This window comes from Anser brachyrhynchus, assembly GCF_964034855.1.
Source record: "Anser brachyrhynchus genome assembly, chromosome: 1".
Lineage (NCBI taxonomy): Eukaryota > Metazoa > Chordata > Aves > Anseriformes > Anatidae > Anser > Anser brachyrhynchus.
In genome coordinates this window covers 42,035,736-42,046,620 of record NC_137694.1, presented here as the reverse complement: position 1 = coordinate 42,046,620, position 10,885 = coordinate 42,035,736, and the positions used below count along the sequence as shown (strand labels likewise).

General features: G+C 39.6%; 1 long non-coding RNA gene across 1 annotated transcript; it reads left to right on the top strand.

Moving 5' to 3' along the window:
- On the top strand, positions 1 to 10,550 carry LOC308186761. Its single transcript, XR_013944280.1, has 3 exons — positions 1 to 1,678; positions 4,472 to 4,642; positions 8,330 to 10,550. It is a non-coding gene; the product is annotated as an uncharacterized lncRNA (long non-coding RNA).
- The last annotated feature ends 335 nt before the right edge of the window (positions 10,551 to 10,885 follow it).

Sequence of the window (10,885 nt, the reverse complement as noted above, 5' to 3'; positions counted from 1 at the left end):
CTAAGGAAGATGCACAGAGAAGGTAAAGAGTGTGCCTGACAAGGTGCTCTGAGATTAGCTGAGAGAACGTGATTTTCAAATTTCCTGAATTTATTAGCATCATACTGGTGAAATCCCTCCAAAAGGACTACTGAAGGTGGAGTGGCTGTGTAAAAGTACTTTTGGGTGGTCAGCTAGAAAGAGCAATGTCAGGCATGATTTTTGAGTACGCTGCTTAAAATACCATATATAGCAATTCTTCAGAGCCGCATGTAAACTGCAACTTTCTAGTAATAACCAGCAAGAGACAATACTGTTGAACAACCCGGGAAGAAAAGATGCATGTCTCTGCTATCTGTTTATGCCATTTACTGACCTTTGCAACCCTGGTTAAATTAAGAGGCCACATACTCTGTCTTGTTCAACATGCTGCTCGACTGAGGCAGCACTGAGCAGCAGAAAAAAATACTCCGAGGACACCTCAAGGTTTTATGTCAGAGAAACAGAGGATGGTGCAGAGGCTGGGGAGAAGGGCAGGGGAACCCAGCTCAGCCTTCCTGGAACAGGGCCGCTTCTGCAGAACAGAGCAGGTGGGGAGTGGTTAATGCTGGCCACCCTGCCCACTCCAGGAGTGAGATGCAGAAAAAGCCTTTCTTGATCAGAGTGGAATTTTATGTACTCTTTTATGTACCGAAACCCGTGATCCTTGCCTTAACTTAACTTTCTGTTCTTTTTTTTTTTTTTTTAATTATTATTATTTTTATTTTTTATTTTGCTAAAGAGACAAAACAGCCATTGACAGAGATTCAGAAAAGAAGAATGTGATGCTTCTGGTTACTGTAGCTACCAAAATAAAACCTAAGCAGAAATTGATTCTAGCATTTTAACTTTTTTTTTTGTTGTTAATATCAGCAATTGAAGTGTTTAATGACATCTAAGTTTATTAACTGATGTTACTAACATCAACATAAGGTAGAAATCAATACCTGTATTTTAGTCAAATATTGGATGACAGCATTCTGAACTGTGGGCAAAGCAACAGGTGTACTCCCTGTATAGCCTGTACCTATGCCAGGGGTTACAAAATGTTGAATTCTGCATCTGTGACCTTTATGTAATGAAGAAGGTCATTTTAATGCTAGGACATCTGCACCAAGCCATATGGTGAGCTAGAAATGGTGTGATCACCACTCAAAATATGCTGCAGAGATATTATTCTGGTGCCACATGCCCTCTGGTATCTTCAGGCAGAATCTTATTTATCACACAGTAAAAGCATAATCATTTGAAGAAAAATGACCTGGAGTACTTACAAAAAAAAAGTTAAATACTTAAACAGAAATATTGCCTGCTGGATCTGAAGATCATCTCATGGACATTGCTCTCTTACATGCCCTCACCTTTGGCTTGGGATACACATTGCACTTGCTGTAATCTATCACACAATCAGTGAAGCTAGGAACTCTCACAAGTAATGAATTAATGAGGCTAATTAGAGAACTATGGGTTATTTCTGCTACTGCTTGCATGGCATCACAACATAAGCCCACAGTATAGTCCAGGTGCTAGTTAACTGGTTGGGAAGACTCCAGGCAGTATGCAACCCAGAAGATGAAAGTTCCTTCAAATGGCTGGTGTCCAGAGCACTGAACATTGCATTAACATGGAAGGAACTGGCCTAAGGATTTTATTTTTCCAGGTACGTGTCACTGTTTCCATACAGCAGGAATTGTTCAGCCCAGTGATGCGTTATAAGAACCTCCTGCACAGATGGAGTTGGCTTTTGGATGAAATGAGTGCTGGAACAGGGATTCAAATCCCAATTAAATAGTGCTTGTGTAAGAACACGGTCCAAAATAACTGGGAGAGCCAGTTTGCCTGTTCTCAAAAGCTGCCCTACTATTGTTAAGCGTATTAAGAGGATTAGAATCAGGATGTGCTGAACACATGTGAAACACCTGTGATAAATGCTCCTAAAATAACTCAGCAGTGCAGAGCCCTTACTAGGGCACAAATTACTTGATTAAAGCTGGAAAAGCCAAGGTTGTTTTTGTTTTTCTTTATCAAAGCCCTGATTTTTTTTCCAGCAAACAATGCTTTAATGTTGAGTTTTAGTGGGATTCTTAGTATTCAGATGCAGAATATAACATTTTAGTGATTGTCCTGCTTTTTTCTAACTGTTATTCCACTGTTACATTTGAAAAGCTTGATGAATGGATAAAATGAAAGAAAATGTGAAGTATTTCGCAGAAACAAAGAAAGCCCATTTCTGTGAGGATTCTTTGATTTCAGAAAAAGTTGTCATTCCTTATTATAAAAAAAAAAAACAAAAACAAAAACAAAAAAACAAGACAAAACATTCCCCCCCCCCCCCCCCAACGAAACAAAACTGAGCTTTTTATTAATCTCCATAGCTTCTTCAGGGCAAGAGATTGATAGCTTTGTGTCAGTAAGGTAATTTGTACTTGCCTCTGAAATGGGCAAGAAAAACTCCAATACTTTCTTTTTTTTTTTTTAAAAGAATCAGAGGTAATGAAGAATATTACAAACAAGGGCACGTAGTTATGGTGGGTGGCTTTTCATTTCCCCAAAAGCTCAGTTCCTGGGAGATAAGTAATAATTAAGAGAAACTTGGACTTGGTGCACACAAATAAGGCTTTCAGCATCCTGCTGAAAGATCAAATTGAGTATTTTTAGATGAATAGTTTAGAAACATGAATAATCAACTAGCAAAACTTCTAATCTACTAATTGGATTTCCAGTGAGTTCTCTAAAGCTTTACCTCTTAACTAAGGACAGGGTGTCATCCTGTGAGCTTGAATGTCTGAGGGCAATAAAAGTTATCCACAGTCTTTCTACTTGTGATGCCTGCCTTTACACTGGAGGCATGTGGAAGATAGCCTGAGCACTACTGAGACAGGCAGGGCTGAGTTCAAAATCTTGGTTTTAACAGTTCTGCCTGAGCCTACAAAAACAAACTCCCCGTGGCTATTTTTTCCAACGGAGAAATCCATCTAGAATACTCTGCAGTCGCAGCATGAGCCCAGCAGCTGCAGAAGGAAATCGGGGAGCTTGCTACTTCCACCAGCTCCTTCCCTTGCAGAGTGCTGTTTCTCCGTAAGCACTAATAAACTCCCGGCAGCGTATGTAGACTTTTGGACAATAAGAGCATACTGCGGGGAATCTGTGCTCCGATATTTCCCCTGAATTCTGAGCAAAGTCTCCCAGCACACTGGTTTAACTACAGGATAGTATTTTCAGCATCTGTGCAGTTGGTCTCCAGTGAAATGCTGTGTTTGAGACACCCACTAATTTATTTCTGCTCCTGCCAAATGACTTACCCTGCATATTAATATTAACAATCATGTTTTTACAAATGGGCCCATTAATTCAAATTTCATTTCCTTTTCAATGGGTAATATATGTAAAGAACAATAACCAATGCAGCATAATTTTACCCATGGCTGTTATAAGTGGGTACACAATATCATATTTATTTCCTTCTAAAAGCGTTGCTTCTAAATGAGCAAAGGATATTACAACAATGTTAGCTTTCCTCCTTCCCTCAATGTATCGTGAAGATGTGGGAGGGTTGTTGAAGGAAAAGCCTTTTAAACTCAAACTGGACCTGGATGTTATCTGGGGTCTTGAACCAGTCAGATGTTGCCAAGAGGAATATTTCTTTTCACTTTGTTCGAGTTTTCTGTAGATCCATAATAGCAAATTAGCATTAGCAAAACGTAACCAAGTCATGAGAGAAAAAAGGAAGAAATGTATTACAAAGCATGACTGGAAAACGTTGTGAATTTCAACAACAGAAAAACCCTAATTCTCAATCCAAATCTCCCGTGCCAAGAAAAAATGAACAAACATTCTTTTACAAATTAAATTAGGATTATTTTTCAGATTAGGAGCACAGAAGTGGGTCAACTGATAGTTGCAATCATACTTCAGTGTTAGATTGTACAGCAGGGAAGGCAATCAAGAAAGTTAAAACTGCCTTTGGGAAACTCAAGCCGTAACACTTAAGGAGACAGAATGGGATTGTACTAGCTCTTGAGTTTCTAATAGGCAAGACCCTGAATAATGATGAAAAACAGTTAGATTCTTCAGTAAATGCAAAATTCTAAGAGGATTGGTTGATCTTGTTTCCCTGTGAAACACAGGCAGTTTCTGAAGAATTCCTGGTGGTATGGCTAGAGTTTCAAAGCAAGGAAAACATTGATGCCCCCATAGAAAATCCCCTTCCCCAAAAGGACTTCAGTCCAACACCAATACTGTCAGTTTGCACAGTTAATACCTGTAAAACCAAACTCACAACTTACAACTTATTGCAGCTGCTCCCATCAATTTGAAATATTAATTGTTTCTCAATTGGATTTGCTAAACACTGTCTATATTTTAAAACTTTCCCAAGATGGGCCAAAAAATGGGTTTCTAAAAAGAAGTTTTACCAGTTTCTATGGGACACATTTTTACTACTCCTACCCAGGCTATCCTAAGATCTTACCAAAACGGGATAAAGCTTCACAGACTGTGGGACAAAGGAATTTCCCAGAGGAGTAAGCATATTTAAACAACTGAGCTTGCCTCAGTGAGTGAAAATAACTGGTACCACAAAGAGATCTCTCTGGCATCTACTCCAGAAAGAAGCATCTCAAAGGTAAGAGGAGTGAGTTATTGATCACTTTCCAGTGCAGTCTATTTATTTTACTTTTCCATATTATTTAGTGGTTTATTAAATCGCTTATGAGGAAAAGATGCCAAGTAGCTCGTAGTTCAATAGTGACTTTGTTAGTCAGTACCAAAATGTGATCATCTTTGAAGTTATCTTTTTTTCTTTTTTTTTTCCTCTTTGGACTTGACCAGTTATGCCTATTTACTTTCATCTACAACTTAAATGGAGATAAATACTTGCTCTTGTTGTATGGTATGAAGTCCCGGGGATATGAGTTCTGCCTGAAGGCACATCCAGTGTCCCATATGAAATTTCATGGCAAACTTGTGTGTGTGATGGCATTAGGTGCCATCTCCCTCACTGGCACAGACAGACACAATAAAAATTTTGTTCAGAGAAATTTATGAGACTTTATGTCATAAACATCTCTACAAAATAACTTGAAGTACCTTTTGTGAACCTCTCAGGTTTAAGGGCTTTACTGTTAAACAGTAAAAGCTGTAGCTACGATGTGTTACAGAACAGAGCAGAAGACATCAGGGTCCCTGCAATAGGAAGGAATTTGTTAACTGAAATTCCTGCATTATTGTTACTAATGTCAAGAAATGACAAGAAAAAAAGAAATAGGCCAATCTCAAATATGTGCCCTGTAGAAATATTCTTTCCTTCCCATAAATGAGTCTGTTTAAACCTTTGTGAGCTACTAATCAAGCCCCTGAGAAATTTTAGAAGCAGAAGGAGTACTGCTGTAGCACTCCCAACAACCTGTCTCCAGTCTCCAATACTTTAAATGAAAAGAAAAACAAATCATCCCTCTTCTTTTCTGCTTCCCATCCTCTGTTTTGCACCAACCAAATTATGCATCCAGGGAAAAACTCCCCATGCAGCTTTTCTTTCTCATTCTCCCTCCTTCACCTTCCCTTTCAGTATCTCTTCATAATAATTCTTTCTGGAAACACCCTCTGCATTTTGATGTAAGTTCCAGAACAAAAAAACAGTGAGTGAAAACTGACTTTAGCATAAAGTTGGCAGACTTTCTCCTTTACTGATAACAGGCATTTGGGCATGTTGTCAGCTGTTACTTTGATAACAGTCACACTATCTTACTGACAATTAATGTAGGCTTTCCTGTTAGACTGGTAATTAGGCCTTCAAAATGTCAGAATCTGGTCCAGGTTGAATATTCTGGGTAGTAATTGTGAATAAATAAATCAAAAATTAAAGCTAATAAGAACTGACAGTATCTGGCTGAAATGCAATCTGTGTGCAAGAATGGTTGCACTCCTTGGTAGGGACCCTGGGGCCAGGCTGGTGCCCTCACCATTGCTGAAGAAGGCCTAACTCAAGCTCTACCTCAAGCTCATCCAGTGAAATCAGTGCGGTTGCTCACTGGCTGAATCAGTTATTTTTCACATAAGTAAACAAAATCTGGCACTGTGCAAGACAGAACAAGATCTCTGAAGCACAAAGTGCCACTGCGGTGGTTCATGTTTATTAGTAGTCTTGATGAACACTGCAATTAAAATGGCCAGAATGAAACTTGTCCTCCAGCTGTATAGTAGTTGACAGAAAAAGGCAAAACCAGGAGCAGGAAGGCTTTCAGTTCTGTCTAACTGCGGAAGAGGAGCTATAGCAAATTCCTGCTTTCTCACCCCAGGAAAATTTGATAAGGGACACCTACTCTTTGCCCTTTGTCTTAATATTATGCATATTTACAACAGATGCCACTGAATCAAAATACCTGTTTTCCTTATAGGCTTGCTTTTCCTGAGAGGATTTGGAGAGGAAAGTAACTGACGGCTGTTGAGGTGCACAGCCTGACTGCCTCGTGCATCTCTGAGTCACCTCTGCTTTTAAAAATACTGATTTGTCAGGAGACATACATTTAACCAAGTTCTGCCAGCTAAGCTGTAAAACACTGCTGCCCTTTTTGACCCAAGCAGTTAGACAGAGGATTTAGGTTCAAATTAAAATATAAGATTAGACAGACATTTCTCCTATGCAACCTGTGTATTTCTAATTAAGGTTCCCTATCCAAAACAAGAACAGAACTTGGGCATGAAGATCTCTGCAGAAAGTTCAGAGCCCTGTTTAGTTTAGTGCTCTCTCCTAAAATACTTCATCTTTTTGTTTTCTTCTAACAACTTCTTTTGCTTAGCTGTATTTTTTTTGTTTTGTTTTTCACACAGAGACAGAAAAATATACATATTTCCCTTCAAAAGAAGGAGAAATCCTCAACCGTATCCCTTCATCCACATATGTCTTGCAAGTATCCCAGGGATGGATGTATCCCAGATGGTGTAGTACCACCTCTGTCTTGAGTAGAAGATACCAGTGTTTTTTTTCTTGTTTTATTTTTATAATGTTCTATTAATAATGAAGGATGCATAATATTAATGTCAGGGTGATTTAATACAACTGTAGCAACATGTTCTTTTTCTGTCTTCTATGTTTTTTATTATTTTTGTAAGGAAATAAAAGGGAGATTTTATTTCTAAGCTGTGTTAAACCTTTTTTTTTATTTTTTTGTACACATAATGGAAATCATACAAAGCACTTACAAGCTTTCTCTCTAATTTAGATGGAAAAGACTGTTCTGGGTCTTTATATTCCAGATAAAATGTCTCTGTTTTCAGTAAACTTTACATATTTCACTTTTGAATGTAAAATATGTTTTAGCCACAGAAAAATCATCAGTTTGGCAGCAAACCTTTTCTAAAAGATGGAAGGATCTTTATTCTCAAGCAGCAGAAATATTGTTTCTATTTTGTGTTGGTTTTCTTCTGAACTGAACAATCTGGTTACTTAAAAAAATAAACCAAGATTATGTTTCAGTCTGCCATATTCTGCAGGCAAAAAAATATCAGAATTGCAAAGTGCTGTAATCACTGGAAATGGGAAACTGGAGTTGATAAGCTTGGTTTCCCATATAATGATTTCAGGTGAGTTGGTGACAGCTGAAATCAAATTCTGGGGATGAGCAGATGTGTCTTTAAATGGCTGAGTTCCTTCTCCCTCTTCAGTGTATGTAGATTTGGGGGGGTACGGGGAGGTGGAAGATATTTTAGGGGCTTGATGAGTACAGCTTTTAAACCAAACTGTCTTTTTCATCTTTGCTAATATGTTTAGAAGGAGAGGGTTTTTGACTGAGAAAACAGTGTAAAATCCAGACCACATTTGGAAGGACAGCTTCTTCCCCCTGTTTCAAATGCCATCTCTGTTGCTTTTTATTAACAATTTTTTATTTTTTGGACTATGTGTGTGTTAGTGTGATAAGGAAGTCCTGGACTTGTGGTAGGCTAAAGGGCTGAGTGCTCCCACTAGAAAAAAAAAATATTGCTTGTGGGTTTGATTTTATTTATTTTTAGTTTGTTTTGATTTTTCCATAAGCTTCTCTGCAGCTAGCAGAGAACAGAAGAGAAATTCCAGCTGTGGCAGAGCTGAGATTGCATGATTTATGTTTGATAGCTCTTTGTTTTAGGTGAGGTGAATTAGTAATTCCTGAGGTCAGTGGAAGAGGTGGTCATGAGGGTGTGGGGTTAGAAAGCATGACTCTGGATGAGACAGAAATTTGGGGTGAGGAGGGGAAAATTACAGAAAGCTGTTAAGCAAAGAGAAACATTTCCCTCCTGAAAATAAGATGTACATTTTTTTATTTTATTTTTTTTCCAGGTAGAATTACAAAGGAAATAAAAGAGGATAAAGGAGGGCTTGAAGATGGGAGCCGTGACCCAAGCACCATTAGCAACACAGTAGCTGCTCTGAACTAAATCTGCATTTCTCTTATCCTATTAACCGGGAAGACCAGGTTATATTTACTGCCTGCTCCAATTAAAGAGCAGCACAGAGAAGCAGCAGCTCCAGTAGAGACTGGGGATGAAGCCTTTGTCTTTGTCACAGACTCCCTGTGCACTTCCTGCCCTCCTCCCCACCTTCATCCACTGCCACCCCCTACCTGGGGAGCCTCATTTCAACACGGGCCCTGCATCCTGGGGCTTGGCATGGAATGGGCAATGTGTGTCGGGGCTCTGCTTGCGTTTAACCTTTCATCACAGGCTCTGTCACCAGAGCAGAAAAGGTGGGGAAAAAAGAAAAAGCCTCTCCTTACTGAATTGCAAACCACAAAATGGGAGGCCAGGGTAAGGGGGTTATCTTTAAGAGCAGTTCTTTGCCACCTGTGATTTTGGATGTTCAAGAAGTAGAACTGGAGAGGGCATGACACACACAAACATCTCCAGTGAAGGAAAGGAACAGGATGCAAACACCACTACGAAGTCCTAGTTCTTTTTCTTCCCCGCCAGCCACAAAACAAGCTGTAATGAGAATTAAGATCCTTGAAAAAGATCACACCCTCCCAACCCCGATGGCCCTTTCTCATTATTTTCAAAATAGAAGAGAACATGCCAGACCATTCGATTGGATTCTCAATTGCTAAAAAGCTTCACTTTCTGCGACAACTGGGCTTATTCTCCCAGGACCTCTTGTGGGGCTGAGTGCTCCTCATTCCCTTTTCAGTGTGCCACTGGAGCTGGCAGCCACTTTCACAAACCACATTTCTCATATTCCATTACATCCATTATTTTGCACCTAGAGTTAATTAATTCCTATTAAAGATTACCCACTTAAAGGTGCAGTGTGTGTGGGTGTAACTGAGCTCAGTTCTTGTTCAGGCCTCTGAGGAGATTGCACAAACGCACAGAGAGATCAAGTGAGTATCTCACCCTGCAAGCCAGTGGGAGATTTATCAGACTAACAAGGTATCTGCAACACCTCTCAGCGCCCACCCTGCTGAGGACCTCAAGGGTTGTTCTGGTAAGGCAAATGGAGGCAGGATTAGGCTCAGTGCCAAAGATCTGTGGACTGACACTAGCACACACATTCTTCTTTTGCAGATCCTTTAAGAGCCAAGTTGGCCATCTCACCTATTTCCTCTCTAGTGCACCTAGATGATACCAGAAACTGCACATTTAAAATAAATTTTGGTAGAAATTCCAACTCACGTTTGCAGACATCGTTTATTACAAATGGTCTGTGAGCTGGTGGGTGCCCCTAACAGAAGGCGGCTGCTGTGTCGGACAAGCAAACCCGTCCTGATTACCCTAGCCTTGTTACGTGAGAATTTGTTATCATATTTCCTCTGAAACAAAGGAACATGGCACATAAGCCAGACAGAGACTGGCACACATTTCTCTCCCAGAGCTAGGGAGCCTTATTATCTTGGAAGGCAGCACTGCCATCTGGGGGATGGAAAAGCAATATTTCAGCCACAGTTCAGCTATGGTATTAGGGGGTGTGGTATGGGGGGTGGGACACATGACACACAGAAAAATAAATAGAAGCCTGTAGTAGCTCACAATGATTTTCTTGCAGTATACATGAATCAACAATACCCTCTTGGATTATTGCTTTCAAATTGGGTAACATTATTTTTCACTTTAATACAAAGGTTCTACCATTCCAGAAGCATAAGTGGGGTCTTGCCTTTTTAATGTTTATATCATTTAGTAACTGGCTAGGTGGTGTGAATGCTCTGTAACAAATTTGCTGTAATTCCTTGAATTACAGTATTATTCCCTTTTTACTCACTAATACCAGTAAACAAGGGCAGAGGTGATTTGCTGAGCCCAGATAATAAACCGTTCTGGAGTCCAGTCTGCAGTCTTTGAAATTCGTAACAAATAATAATGCAGACATTATCATACCCATATCTTTTGATATCCTACTGAGTCTACTGTCATATTCTTTACACACAGCATTTATTCTGAAATGTGTGTCTTATTCCTGGGAAAACTGTGTCCTTTCATCCCTCCTATCTAGGTCTGTCAGGATTTCCTTCTGTTTCACTAACAGAGAAATTGCTGCACACACTTACATAGATAATTATTCCTCTGATTTATCCTAAAGTCCTTGTAGAATATAAAGCCATCAGTCTTAAAATAATAATAATAATAAAAAAAAAATCCAAAACCCAGCAGCATGATTTATCAACAAATGTGATATTCTGGCATACAGTCATCTGCTTCTGATGTCCTAAATTGACTGCATGTTCTCTGCATAGGTGTGTTCATACTGACTCAGAGGGTGATGGCACAGGGAGCACAAGCTGACCTGAGACCACACTGAGGCCAGAAGGGTGATTCCAGATCCTGCTTTGCCCTGAGCTTTGTGCTTCCATCCTTTCATCATGTTGGCACAGCCGAGCTAGTGAGCTCACTCTGCTGAAAACTT